This window comes from Rhinolophus sinicus, chromosome 12 (genome assembly GCF_057876585.1).
Source record: "Rhinolophus sinicus isolate RSI-liver-muscle chromosome 12, RSI-T2T, whole genome shotgun sequence".
NCBI lineage: Eukaryota > Metazoa > Chordata > Mammalia > Chiroptera > Rhinolophidae > Rhinolophus > Rhinolophus sinicus.
The window spans coordinates 41308169-41322957 of NC_142512.1; positions in this window are offsets into that span (position 1 = coordinate 41308169).

The following is a 14789-nucleotide window of genomic DNA, read 5'->3' on the forward strand; positions in this document are numbered from 1 at the left end:
GGGAAGGGACCCCTGAAGTTCCAGTGATGTGTGAGGGGCTGGGTCTTCAGGGCTATACCTTCTGTCCCTACTTAAACATACTGGTGTACTCCTCTCTCTTTAAATGTCTCCCCTCCCCCCCACCAGTCTCCAAAGCAAACTCTGTTGGGAGAGGCTTGGCCTCGGGAGCCCCTCCCCCCACCTCCCAGTTGGTACCAATTACTTCTCCATCCAGTTTCCTCCTTCTGACCTTCTGTGGCTTTCCGGGCTGAATCCTTATTCTGGATGGATCTCATCTGGTGAGATTTTATTTATTTTTATTTTTTAAATTTTTACTGGGGAATATTGGGGAACAGTGTGGTTTTCCAGGACCCATCAGCAGAGGGGTCAGCAGCCTAAAGATGTCAAGTCGTGTTTTCAATCTAGTTGTGGGGGGTCACAGCTCAGCTCCAAGTCAAGTTGTTTCCAATCTAGTTGTTGTGGAGGGCGCAGTCAGCTCCAAGTCAAGTGGTTGTCTTCAATCTGGTTATGGAGGGCGCATCTCAGCTCCAGATCAAGTTGTTGTTTTCAATCTAGTTGTGGAGGGTGCAGCTCACTGGCCCATGTGGGAATCGAACCCCGGCGACCTTGGTGTTATGAGCACTGTGCTCTAACCACTGAGCGAAACTGCCGCCCCCCTCATCCGGTGAGATTTTAAATCATACTTGGTTCTCTCTATTTTTCTCTCTGCCTTACGACAAGGTAGTAACCCAGACCTTTGTTTTTCTTGTCCCAGCTATGTCTGTCGTGTTGAAAACAGAAGCTATTGAATCCACATTTCATGTCGCTTTTGCTTAAAAATGTAAATGTTGTAAATGTTGTGAAATGTTTCTTTATTTGAGTAAGTAAGACAGCTACATGGTACAAAATTCAAAAGTCATATAATGCTCTCCGGTTTAATTCTATAATCTCTCCCCTGGCAACCCACTTTAACTTCCTAGAGGCAGTGAAGGTGTTCAATGTCTTGTGCATTGTTGGTGATATAGACCATTCACATGTCCTATATTCATATGTACAAACACACACACACATCACCAAATACACACCTCACACATACATTAATCCCCTCTCCTTTGTTTACACAAGTGGTATAGAACTGTGAGCCCTGTGACATGAATGTATCAAGAGCCAAAGAAACTTCATCTCTACAGAGCCTGGCATAAGCACAGAACATGTAGTTCAAGAAGCAATGTATGCAGATCCAGAGAACAAACATGGTTACCAGATGGGAGGGAGGTTGGGGGGCTGGGTGAAAAAGGTGGGGGGGATTAAGAAATACAAATTGGTAGCTACAAAATAGTCATAAGGATGTAAAGTACAGCATAGGGAAAACAGTCACTAATGTGATAATAACTATGTATAGTGCCAGGTGGGTACTAGACTTATTGGGGGGATTCACTTCCTAAATTATATAAAGGTCTAACCACTACACTGTACACCTGAAACTAATATAAACTAATATTGATTGTCAACTGTAATTGAAAAAAGAAAAAGAAGCCATGTATGCAGCTGGACTAGAACTTTTGGAGGTTGTTCTGTGTTATAATGGTTACCCTTACCTCCCATACAAATAAAAATAAAGACAATATAAACCATAGAATAAGTTAGAGGAGGTCCAGACAAGATTTGATTTTCATTCTGACAACCAATACCAAAGTATTTTAAAGAAAAAATAAATTTGGTGCTTCCACTTTGGTGGAGGCCTAAGTACAGTCTTAGTCTGACTGGGGTTACCTGACGTAGGTTCTGACATAGGCCCAGGTCCAAATCCTGGTAGTACCTCTGACTGACTTCGTGATCTGAGCGAGTCAGTGAATCTCTCCGAGACTCAGTTTCCTCATCTGTACAATGGGGATAATATGATCTACCTTGGCTCTTGATTTGAATTACCTTGTAGGAGAGTGGGGAATAGAGATAACGTGTTGTCAACAATACCTAGTTAACAGGAATGAGGCTCCTTTCACCCTTTCTCTATATAGGTGTGTGTACACACACGTACAGATCTCTTCCCCTTGCACATCCTCATTTTACTGCTTCCTCTACTTGAGGCCTCTCCTAAAGTAGATGGAGAGGGAGATTTGAGAATCCTCAGGGGCGAGCCCTGCCCTTCACTCACCCGAGTCCACAGTCTGAGAAGTGACCCCTTCTCCCAGGGCTCAGCCACCATACCACTGGAGTTGGCTCCAGCCTGCACTCTGCCACCTATGAACAAGGGGTTAAACCAGCGTGCTTTGTGCTCTCTCCTTCCTTTCTGCACCCACACGGAGGAGGCAGCTGAAGACATTTGGGGAAACTTGCCTTGAGGAACAGCTGAGTCCGAGAGATAAGCAAAAGACCCTGTGCCTGGGTGGCATTGACCAATGTGGGAAGTCACTATTGGGGTCAACCTCAGGAGACCACCTTGAACAGCACTGAGAGCATTCTTTTTAAAGCTTATCCCGACAGTGCTGGCCCTGTCCCTCCCCGCTTGTTCATTCATTCAGCACATGTTAGTGGAGTACCTTCTGTGGGTTGAACTTACCCTTTGGTAGGGAAGATTGACAGTCTCTACTCTGGGGAGAATGTTATAAGTGAAATAGAAATCACTAATGTTTGTTGAGAGCGTGCTAGGTGCCAGGCACTATTCTAAACCCTGTGCCTGTATAAAATCATTTAATTCTCTCAAAAATGCTGTGGGGTGAGGTTTGGAAAGGTACTGTCATTGTTCTTTTATTATAGATGAGGACACACAGGCTCAGCCAGGAGAGGGAACTTGTCTGAGGTCATCCAGTTGGAAAGGGGCAGAGCCAGCCTATGAAGCCAGGCTTGTCTGATTTCAGAAGCCAAAGTCCTAACCACCTAAGCCTGAACTTGGGTGAGAGAGAGAGAGAGAGAGAGAGAGAGAGAGAGAGACCGAGAGACCCTTCTACCTGGGAGGATCAGAGAAGACTTCTTGGAGGAGGTAGCAATGGAGCTGGCACTGAGATGGGTGGGATTTGGGTATGGGGTTGTGGGGAGGGTATTCCAGGCCCAAGAGATATCAGGACCAAAGGCTGGGGAGCACAAGCTAGGTAGGGGAAGAATCCAGGGTAGCATGGTGAAGGGTTGTGGGGAGACTAAAAATCCCTGAGACATTTGCCTTGGAATTTTCTCTTTGGAATCTTGGCTCTGTGGCCTCAGACCTGATGTCTATGCTTACTGTCCACTAAGCTGAGTGAGAAATTCCAGGCCAGTATGAGAGAGAGAGGCTCCAGTTGGCCCTGACCTTCTCCAGGCCTGCACACACCAGTAGCCTTGGACGGATTTCCCAGGGCTCAAGCCTGGTCTGGGTGTCGGGATTCCCCGGAATGGAGCCCGGACTTGCTCCCCACGCTGAGATTCCAGGTCCTGCTTGTGTATTTTCCATGGGGCTGTCACACCTCTGGCACCATGGGAAGGAAGAAAGAAGGAACCTTTGTAAGCATGCAGCTTGTGGCTTTTCCTCACCAGGCTGGACCCACTGCTCCCTTGTGGGATGGAGTGGGGGAAATTTTACCTTCAGGAATCCGGGAGACCAAAGTTGGGGGCCCAACTAGAGATTTAGCAGCAGACACCCCAAAAGAACAAGCCTCCGGCATCCAACCTGGGTCCTTGGCACCTATAGCAGTGCTTAGTAAATAGGTGTAAATGAAGGAAGAAGGAAGAAGTTCAGTGTATGCTGGGGGAAAGGGTTTGTTCACGGAGGTGTAAAACAGGCCTCTACTTGCCAGAGGCTTCCTGTCTAGCCCGGAGGTGGGTGGGGAGTGGCAGTGGAGGGGTATAATAATAACAATGTATTTCATAACTCAAGTTTGAGGCAACAGAAAGGCGACCAGGGTGAGGTATGTGTCAACACAAAGGTGAGAGCCACTCCCGGAGGGGTCATCCCCAATTTTAGCCTGAAGAGATTCGGAGCTCCTGCTCTGCTCAGCAGTGGCTTTTCCTGGAGGCCCTTTCACATAGGGCCCCTCACACCCACAGTTTGGGATGTCAGGTCCTATTTGATTTCTGCAGTTCTCTGCCCAGGATAGAGACTCCAGAACCACATTGATCAGTGTGTGTCCTCCTGGGGGTGGGAGTAGGGAGAGGGGGCCCTGGTGATTTCCCACCAAGGGGACCCTCACCCCAGCAGCTGCAAAGCTTACTTTCTGTGCTCATACAGTGCCGGGGATCGAGTTGTGCTTTTTCTTCAAACCCAATTTTAGCCACTACCCGTGAAGGGAGAAACATGGCAGCCCTGAGCCACACTCATGGTGCTTTGTCCCATGGGTCCCCCTGGAGGGGTGTCTGCTCATGCTCTCCAAGTCATCCATTTTTCTGTGGCCAGGATAATGGTGATATCTCTATATCCCACCCCTCTTCCCAGATCCCCTCAGAATTTCAGATTCTGGAGATCTGCAAGGTATTCAGCCCTGACCCCTTCCTATATCCTGCCCTCTTTCCCAGGACAGGCAGCTGTCACAGGGAAGGGAACCCATCAGAATAATCTCGGTGAGGCTTTATATTGCTGAGTCTCACCCATCTCTCTACATTATCATATCACTGGGGGCTCAGAGAGGTTAAGTAACTTGCTTAAGGTCACATAGCCAGGAGTGGCAGTTGGAACCTGTACCACTCTGACTCTGTCCTGTGTTCTTGTATCAGTGGATTCAACAGACTAAGAACAGGAGATGTGGGCTTGTCCCAGACCCTCACTTCCTGAGGAGCAGGGCAAGGAGGCAGAGTCCCAACTGAGGACTCCTGGTTCCAGATAATAGAGATGGGAAAGAGAGTCAGAGAAGGGAAAGTGAAAAGGAAAGGAACTGCTTGTGGCAAAGCTCTGTGTTATCCACATCTGGAGGCCGGAAATCCTGGTACACGCCTGACAGCTGCTGGTTCAAAACGCCTTCTGCTGCCTGGTGTGGGAGGGGACCAGGTGTTAATTTATGTGGAACCCTTGGAGTCCTGTCTTCCAGAGGAAATACCAGGCTAATGGAAACAGCAAATAGGTGCTACATCTGCGCTCCCAAACTTGAACAAACAGCAGCATTTCTGGGGTTGGGGTGGGGAGAAGAGGTGGAAGGTAATTAATTAATCAGTTATTTTATCCATTGTATTCATTTATTGAGCAACTGGTACATCCCAGGCACTATGCCAGGAGATGGGATTACACAGTCAATGACAGCCAAAAACAACAGGGAATCTTTTTTTCAGCACTCACCATGTGCCAAGCTAAATGTTTTACATGTGTTTTCACTTATTCCACATCACGCACATGTGGGGCTCAGAGAAGTTAAGTAACCTTCCCAAAGTCACAGAGCTAGTAAGTGGCAAGGGGAGACAGCTGAGTACCTCATGTTGTCAATACAGCAGACCAGGTCTCCTTCCCAGAGAGATGCACTCTGATTGCCCTGGGGGATTTGAGAGAGGGGACTTTGCTTGGGGAACTGGGGAGGAAGCATTTGGGGGGAGGTTTGTTAGGATGAGTAGGGTTTCATCTGTGGGGGAGGGAAAGAGTTTCCAGGTTGAAGAAGCTGCATTTGCAAAGGTGGAGAAGCCCCAAAGGAAATATGTGTTCCAGGGTGGTGATAAGTTTGGGTATGGAGGGTGAGGCTGGGGAATGTGGACATTTTGGAGATCATGTTTAGGAGCTTGGATTGTATTCTACAGACAATGCGGAGTCACAGGGCGGGGGGGTGGGGCGCGCGTGTTAATGTAGTTCTGACCCATCAGATCTTGGGCAGAGGGAGGGTACTGGCTTGGAATTTTCAAGAGTGTCCCATCCCTGGTCCTGTCCTGAAGCCTATACCTCCCCCTTCTTGCCGCATAAGACATGATGCCATCCTTCAACCCAGAGAGAAGGCAGAGGCATTACCGTAGCAAATGAAAGCATGGGCTCTGGAGGCTGATTCTTCTTGCTCTGCCATCAACAAGATACAGGGACTTGAGCAAGTTAACTTTTCTTGACCTCAGTTTCCTCATCCATAAAATAGCAGTGTTAATAGTACCTACCTCAGAGAGGTGAGGGTGAAGATAAAATGAGAAGCCCAGTGTCAGGCTGTCAGTAAACATTCAATAAAAGCTAGTTCTTGTTATCAGATGTCAGTTCCCCACCCTGTCCTGGGTCCAGTCAGCACCTGACTGTCAGAACTTCCTGAGTCTGATATAAATACCGCCTGCTGCAGATGGATCCCAGCTTCCCTGACAGTCTTTCAGGTCCAGGATGCACTCTGTGTGCAGTACTCCCTACCCTCATCCCACCCCTCTGATCTCAGGTCCTTCCCTTCTCCCCTCCCCTGTGATTATCATACCCCCCTGCTGCGGGCAGGCTTGGCTGGGCCCCAGGGCCCTTTGAAGTCCTCAGCCACGTTCCCAGCCCCACACATTGACTTCTGAGAAAGCTGCTTCCCATCAAATCCTGCTGCCAAAAAGACTCCTCTCTTAGGTATTCCTGCCAACTCCGTTTTATAATCTCCGAGCTGGGGAGGGAGGACAGTACAGGCACTTTGTGCGCAGGAAGGAAGCAATTAAATTATTAGCACTTTGAGAAATTAAACGACATAACTTATGGCGGAATAAGTTTAGCAAAAAAAAAAAAAATCCTGTGTAATGTGAGAAAACAATTAAAAAGAATTATATAAGGTTGGGCTTGCTCCTTTATTGCAATAGAGTTAGCAGTTCATTGATTATCGTCTTGTTATAATGCAGCAGGATGGAGCGGGCTGCCATGGAGGCAGCGACACTCAGGAAGTGAGGCGCTTAGCTGGGTCCTGCAAAAGGACACAGAGGAGGAGTTGAAAGGTTTTCCTGGAGGGAGAAGGGTGAGGGGTGAATGGGGTCAGGGGAGGATCACCAGAGCAGCTCTCCCTGCGCGGGGCTCCTTCTGCTTTGGTAAAATTGTCAGTTTCAGTCTGTCCAGCCCCTGTGCCCTCGCAGTTCCGCTCCTAGGTATTTATCACAGAGAAATGTTCACACAGCTCCATAAGGCGACATGGCCCATATGGGCTGATCACCCAGGCGCCGTGTGTGTCCCTCACTGAAGAGTGGAGAGGTAAAATAGGGTGGAAATGCCCCGGAGCAGCAGCGAAAAGCAGACCGCTGGATGTATACAGAGCCACGTGGCTAGATCTTAAAAACTGAGTGCTCCATAGCCGTAAAAAAAGCAAACCGCTGCCCCCACCCCACATGGAGGAGTCTCCCAGAAGTTGAGCAAAGGAAGCAAGACATGAAGGAGGACCCACTGTATGATTCCATTTAGATGAAGTTCAAGAACAAGCTGAACTAATGGGTGGTGACAAGCTGGAAGAATGCCTCTGGCAGAAGGGGGAAGGGATAGTTCATTGACTGGGAAAGGGACACAAGGAAACCTTTCTGGGGTGCTCAAAATGTGTTATATTTTTTATCTAAGTGGTGATTACACACGTGTACATATAGAGAAAAAAATTGAGTTTATGCTTAAGACCAGTGCAATTACACACTTTACTGTATGCATGTTATGCCTCAATAGGAGAATACAGAGTGAAAAATGTTGCCAAGGGAAAAAAAGGAAACAAGGAGATATGACGCAATACAATTTATGTAAATAAAATACCACACACATATGAAATAACGCCAATCAGTCTGTAAGAACTTAGCAAACAGAATGCTAGAGGCTATCATTTGGACATAGGCTATGGGAATAAAAGAGAATGAATGAATGAATGAATGAATGAATGAATGAATGAATGAATGACTATCAAGAGCAGGGCTTTGCACAGACTAATCATAACAGGCCATGAACAGAGAGTGTGGTTAACTCAACCCTCTGCCTATGATTTAGAAGTTTGTAGAAAATCACTAGCTAATTAATCAGAAGGTCTTTGGGCTGGAGGTGGTCTGTGTGGGGTATTGGGGCATTTTGATCTGAAGGGTGAGTGTAGAGTCAGTCACTGATGCCTGCCAGGAGGTTAGGATGGCATCTGTCTCATGTTTCTATCCTTTTCTGCAATTTGCCAAGCAAAGCCACCATGCCTGCTTCCTCAGAGGGCCTCACACAGGGTGGGCAGCTCCCTGGGGTAGGTGAACTGGAGCTTCCACCTACACTTGGCTTTAGACTTTCCACTCCCAGCTGGGATCCCTTGGCAGGTTTCTTAACCTCTCTGGATCTCAGCTTCCTTATCTGTTATGTGGGACGCTAAAAAGAGTGCCCACAGTGAAGGTGGTTTGGAGCAAGGGTCAGCAGACTTTTAACATAAAGAGCCAGATAATACATATTTTCAGCTTTGCGGCCCGTAAGTAAAGTCTTTGTCACAGCTACTCTGGAAACAGTCATGATGCAAATGAATGTGTGTGGCTGTGTTCCAAAACAACTTTATTTATGGACACTGAAATTTGAATATGATAATTTTCAAGTGTCATGAAATATCATTCATTTTTTAAAAACCATTTAAAAATGTGAGAATGACTCTTAGTTTGCAGGCTATACACAAACTGGGGGTGAGGGGCCGGATTGGCCTGAGGGCTGTAGCTTGCTGACCCCTGGTCTAGAGAATTAAATGAGTTAAAGAGAATTAAATGAGTTGGAGCAGTGCTTGGCACATGGCAAGTGCTCAAGAGAGTTGAACAATATTAGTACTCTCACCTCCACTGTGCAGAAGAGAAAGCAAAGGTGCAGAGAGGCGAAATGACTTACCCAGGGTCACCAGGGAGTTAGTGGCAGAGCTAGGACTCCAACCCAGATCTCCTGAGTCTGTGGTCAATGTGGTGGTTTCAATCGACTTTGAAAAATGCCGAAGGAGGGAAGAGTCAGGTAGCACCTCATGTCCCCTTCCAGGGCCCACATCTTGCAGCAAGAAGTCTGGCTTCATTCTTGGGGGGCTTGTTTCACCTGATGGATCAGAGAACCCCTTGCATCCGTAGGGTACATTTTTACTCTTCAAAGCCCTTCCTTATGCTTTGTCTAAACAGTGATCAATACTACTCTACACTCCTGTTTCCTACTCTTCTTTTCTCTTGTGATGTCACGGTTAGGAATTTTTTGATGTGGATGTCATTACAGGGAGTCAAAGTAAACTTCTGATTGCATTTATGTAAAGTGCAAAATCAGGCAAAGTTCATCTATATGCTAGAAGCCAGAAGGGTAGTTACCCCGGGAAGGCGGCACATAGGGGCCTCTGGGGTTCAGGAAATGTTCTGTCTCTTGATCTGAAAATGGTCTTTGTGAAAAGGCAGTGAACCTACACTTACAATCTGGGCACGTTTCTGGGTAGATGTTCTACTCCAATAAACGGTACATAAAATAGCTCCAAAGGCACTTGGGAAAAACAGTAAACTTTTGGTGAGTCTAGCTGCAGGAACAGGAGGACAATGCTGACGTCACCCAAGCCCTATTGCTCTGCTGGGCAGCAGGGAACGCGACTGAAAAAGCTGTGCAGATGAGACCAGAAGTTCGCCGGCCCTTACACACCTTTCACCTTAACATAGAAGGTGCTAATCTTGCTTCCCTGGGGCACGGGGTATGTGTGAGTGTATATGTGTGAGTGGGTGATTGTGCTTGTGAGTGTGTATATGAATATCTGTGTGGTGTTGAGATGTGTGTTGTCTGCAAGTGGTGATTTTGTTTGTGAGTGTGTGGTGTGTGTGTGAGTGTGTGAGATGTTTGTGTATGTGTGAGTGGGTGTATTTGTGAGTGAGTGTATGTGTGGTGTGAGAAGTGTGTATGTACAAGTGATTGTGATTGTGTATGAGTGAATGTATATGTGTGACTCTTTGTATTGTGTGAGATGTATGTATATATGTGTGTTTGAGTGTGTACCTCTGCATGAGTGTGTTTGTGTTTGTAGGTATGTGTGAGAGATGTGGTGTGGGTGTGTATCTATGCATGGATATCTGTGCATGATATATGTGTGATGTGTGAGGTGTATGTATGAGCAAGAGAGTCTGATTGTGTTGTTGTGTGTCAGTGTGTGAGATGGTATGTGTGTGTCAGTGTGTGAGCACCAGCTTAAACAGGGCCCAGAAGCTATCCCCTCCTGCTGGAGTTGCAATTTGGGACCTAGCAGGGGCCCGTGTGTACACACATGTGGGTAGTGTGTGCCAGGCATGGAGGTGCTGGGCTCATCTCTCTGGCGCGAGTGCCTGGCACACACCGTGGCAGCTCCTTCGGTGAATGGCCTTTATGTGCTTTTGTAATGCACAACCCTTGATTGCTGCAGATTTATGCAGAGAAAATGGGTTCTGGTAACCGGCCGACCCTTTTAGCCATTGCTCATTTGGGTGGATCTCAGGCCCTCTGCTTGTTTCTGGAGGGTTTGCTGGAATTCTCTCTGAAATGTGCCAAGCTTCCTGCCTGGGAGAAGAAATTTATTTAATTTATTTAAATCAGATGATTTAATTCTCTCATTCACAGGGAGCAAAACATAGATTTTGCATTACAGGGACTGGAGGAGAGAGAGGAGAGAAAGGGATGAAGAAGGTTGAAACGGTGATTTCAAGTGGAGCTCTTAGAGGACTTCTCTCTGCTGGAAGGAATTGCTCACTTGGACCGAAAGGATGAGGGCCTGTCTTGCCGGCCTTTCTGTGAAAATGGGCTGATCTTGTTGGTCAGATCTGGGAAAGGACATTACATTCCTTCCCTTCCACCCAGTGTCACCTTCTTCTGCCCCCTCACTACTGAGCTCCCCTGTTCCTAGCCTTCAGCATCAGACTCCGCCTACTGAGATCTACCTTGACCTACCTCTCTCCCCTCCTTTGAACTTGACTGTTCTAGTTCCAAGAGCACACCATGCCTCTGCATGTTTCTCTCTGCTGCCTACAACACCCTCCTTCACCCTTGGCCTACCTGGTGAATCCTCATTTGTCCTTGACTCTGCTCAGATGTCGTGTTTGACAAGATGCTTTCCCGTCTCCCCTCCCTTGCAAATATCTTGACTGGGTATTCACACGCAGCTGTAATTCTTTGCACATGTGTTTTTCTCCCACATTCGGCCACAAGTTTCTCCTGGGTAGAGAATGTATCTTGCTCATCTCTGAATCACCAGATCTCAGTGCAATGCTTGCCACAGAGGAGATGCTGGACAAATGATAGCTTCCTGAATGAATGAATGAATGAATGAATGAATGAATGAATGAATGAACACACAGCAGGGGAACAGACAGAAAGAACTCCACAGGTCTCAAACACAGGCACACAGACATGTGTACAGTGCATGATGCCACCCCTCATGTGCTAAAATCATCACACAAATATTCACCTATACAAACACAGGCGCCCCAGCTCTAACTCGTGGCTGCTGTGTTAAATTCTATTGATTGATTCATATTCTGCACACCTTGGCACTTTGCTTTCAAAAGGTCTCTGTGTAGCGTTGGCTGTCCTTTCAGGCAAGGTCTACCTGAGTCTAAAAAAGCACAAGATGAAGGTGAAAGGTGGGACTGGAGGGACATTCTGATATGGGACCAAAATCAAGTTGGGGGACTTGGTGCTTTGGGGTCCTAGCGCAGATGGGCTGCTCTGCCTGTGATCACAGACTGGGGTAGGAAGAAGGCCTGTGGGGAAAAGGGTTAGATCAGTGATCCAGAGCAGAGCAGGATCACAGGCTGCCAGGACAGATGCTATCTCCACATGGATGAGTATTCCCACAGGCGATTGGTGAGAACACATACAAGCACCTGGCACGGCAAATGAATGAATGAATGAATGAATAAAATAATTCATTGTATGAATTGGGCACTTTTTTTTTACATCTCTTGGACTTTTTTCTCACCTGTAAATGAGGGAGGGTTGAAGTTGATGCTTCCTGGAGCCTTTCCCATTCTGTTTCTGCTCCACTCCCCTCTTTGTCTATTAGTGGCACATGCACTGCACATACATAAATAAGCATATACTTACATTAAATATTAACTTTGCCTTATTCCCTTGGGCTCTCAGCATAGGAGGATGAAGACTGGAGTTAGACAACTGAAGGTTTAAAGTTTTGAGCTAATTGTGTGAGTTAGGGCCGGTCCTGTTAGTCTCTCGTCCTTTGTCTTTGAAGCAGGGATAATAATCGTTCTACTGATGGCTCCGAGTTGTGAGCATCAAGTGAGATAATAAATTTAAAAGACTTTTGCAAGCTGTAAATGTTCCTAAGACATTATTTATGATTGTCCCACACAGTAGATACTCAGTAAATGCTCACTAAATGAGTGGGTGATTTTCTGGATTTGCTTCAATCTTCACTCAAGCTCCGCTAACATGAATTCCTCCGTGTGTGTGTGTGTGTGTGTGTGTTTGTGTGTGTGTGTGTTCAATGGCCTTTACCCTAATGCTGCAGAGAGCTGGAGACAATGCAGCCAGAAGTTCCCCATCACTCCATAAAGCCCCCCACCTAAGTGCTCTAACTTTGTCCCTCCCGTAAGTCAACAGACCGGGTGGGGGCTGGGAGGGGGAAACAAAGGAGCTGTTAGCAGGTAAGAGCAAGCTGGCTCGTCACTGTGCAAGTCACCACCAATAAAACCTAATCAATGCAACCCTTTTTAAGTTGGTTGGATTAGTGACCCAGAAAATAGCTCCCCTGTAGAAAAGGAAATGATAGTCAATAAACTGAGACGTCAATGGGAAAAATCTATTAAAGTGAGAGAGATATCAGGAGACCTCTGGTGTTAACGGAGACCTTTTGGAAAGGAGCCATGGAGTGAGAGTGGGTTTTTAACCCTCTTGAGGCTGAAGTTGTTGCCTCGGCTCCAACGCAGACAGCAGCAGAGGCTGCAGCTTCTGCAGCTTCACTTGGCCCCGGTCTCTCCAAACAGTATCCAGGAGCCCATGTAGTGCTGGGCTCTGGGCTGCTTGCCGGTTCAAGCCGGTCCTTTGGGTGCATGTTCCCTGCTAGATGATCAGCAGGTGAGGCTGGTCTGAGGCGCTGTCTGGGGTTCTGTACCGACAGCTGACACCTCTCTGGAAAGGAGCTGGTGGGCTCTGCTCCTTCTGTTACAACGGCTCCTCTGACTTGGGTATGGGAGCCAGAGGGCAGTGCCTCCCCCTGAGCCTGGCCTGCAGACACCACCTTGACAATTAGCAGGCTTCCCTCCTGTGGCGTTTCCAAGGAAACAAAAACTGTCCCCAAGAAACTGGCCCGGCCTGCACATTGCTTCAGTGACTCTTCAAGCTCTCTGTGGTCAAGTAGGGTGGGAGATGGGCTGGCGGGTTTCAGAGTAAAGCTGAAAAATATGGAAGCCCCTGGGCAGGACAGAAGCGCTCAGAGTGGTGTGTACTGGTTCTGGGAATGCCGTACAGCCCACCCAGGCCCTTGTCCTACACCCATTCTCACCACCAGCTCCAAGCTGCTCACATTGCGCCTGTGTGTGTGCAGCTGTGGGCATGTCTCACCGGGTGAGGGCTGCTGTTAAAGAATGTCACCATTGTAGCACACTCAGCAGTCACAGTATCCTAGATAAAGGATATTTGGATGTGCTGATGTATTGTGAATAGATGTGAACATGTAAAAGTAAGTGTAAAGGGGGCAAGTTAATCGGGATTTGGGTTAGGTACACGGGACTGGCCTGGGGTGGAGGTTTGCAGGGAGCAAGACCTTCACTGTGCTGTGCCTTCTCTCACGTGCATGTGACTCCACCCATCCTTTGTATATTATTGTCATTACTACTGTTTAATCTTTGAGTTTTACAGTCTCCTTTTGGAAGGGGTAGAGTCATAGAGCTGTAGTATTTATGCTACCCCAGAGCTCTGGGCTCTAGGCAGTGTCTTGGTCTGTAGGTGGCATTTCCAGGGCCCGTGGGTGGGTGTTTATGCTCCAAGAGGCCAAAAAACTCCATAAGAATAAGATAAGATCACTGGATGAGACAATTACAGACAATATCTTCAGAATGGGGGTAAAGGTCATCCTTGCAGTCTCTCCTTCCATCTCTCCTGATGATGCCCACATTGCTTGTGGGTGTCAGCCATTATGGCGTGGGGGTGGTTACATTTGCTGGGGATGGTGAAAGATGTTCTAATGTGTTTGAAGAGGTAACTGATAAGCAACTCTAGGAACGTATAATTTTTGGAGCTGCGCTTGTCTTGTTCCCAAGGCGTAGGAATGCATCAGGAGGAGAAACAGTTTTCCTGAGTGTATTAGAACTGGATGGGTCTCTGTGTTCATTCACCACCTCAGGTTAGTCATGGCCTCTGGGAAGCGGTGGTGTGGTTTCTACTGGTGGTGGCAGAATACGTTGACAAACATGTCACAGACACATGAGTCTAGTTTCCGGTTTCTCTGAGTAATGGGTTCATGCCTTTTTCAAGATCGGGAGGTTTCTCTTTGGCATTCCAGGGAACATTCTGAAAGCTTCTGATGTGCCTCAAGTCTGCTTGGTGAGCCCAAAGCTTTGGGTGAGGGTCCATCTACTCCCATTCCAGGAGCAGGCAGGGGTTCATTAGAGACCTTGCTCCCTTGTCCTTCAACTTAAGAGTCCTGTGAAAATGGAGTATGAAATATCTGAGAAAAGTCAACTTCTCATTCCTGAGGAGGTAGCCTGAGTTTTGCAGTCCGTTGATCTTTCTCTGTATTTGGGGGTAATCTCTTTCTAGCTGTGTGACTTTGGGCAAGTCACTTCATCTCTCAGAGCCCCAGTTTTCTCATCTGTAAAATGAAGGGCAATTGATTATATCTTCCTCACAGCATTATTTTCAGGATCAAACAAGACAATGTGTAACCTATTTACCACGGTCACTGGCACATAGGAGGAACTTGGAAATGGTCGTTAGCTATCTTTTCCAAGACAGGATCATATTTGCAACAATGAATGTCCTATGATACAAAGCGTAAGAGGGGGATTTTTCA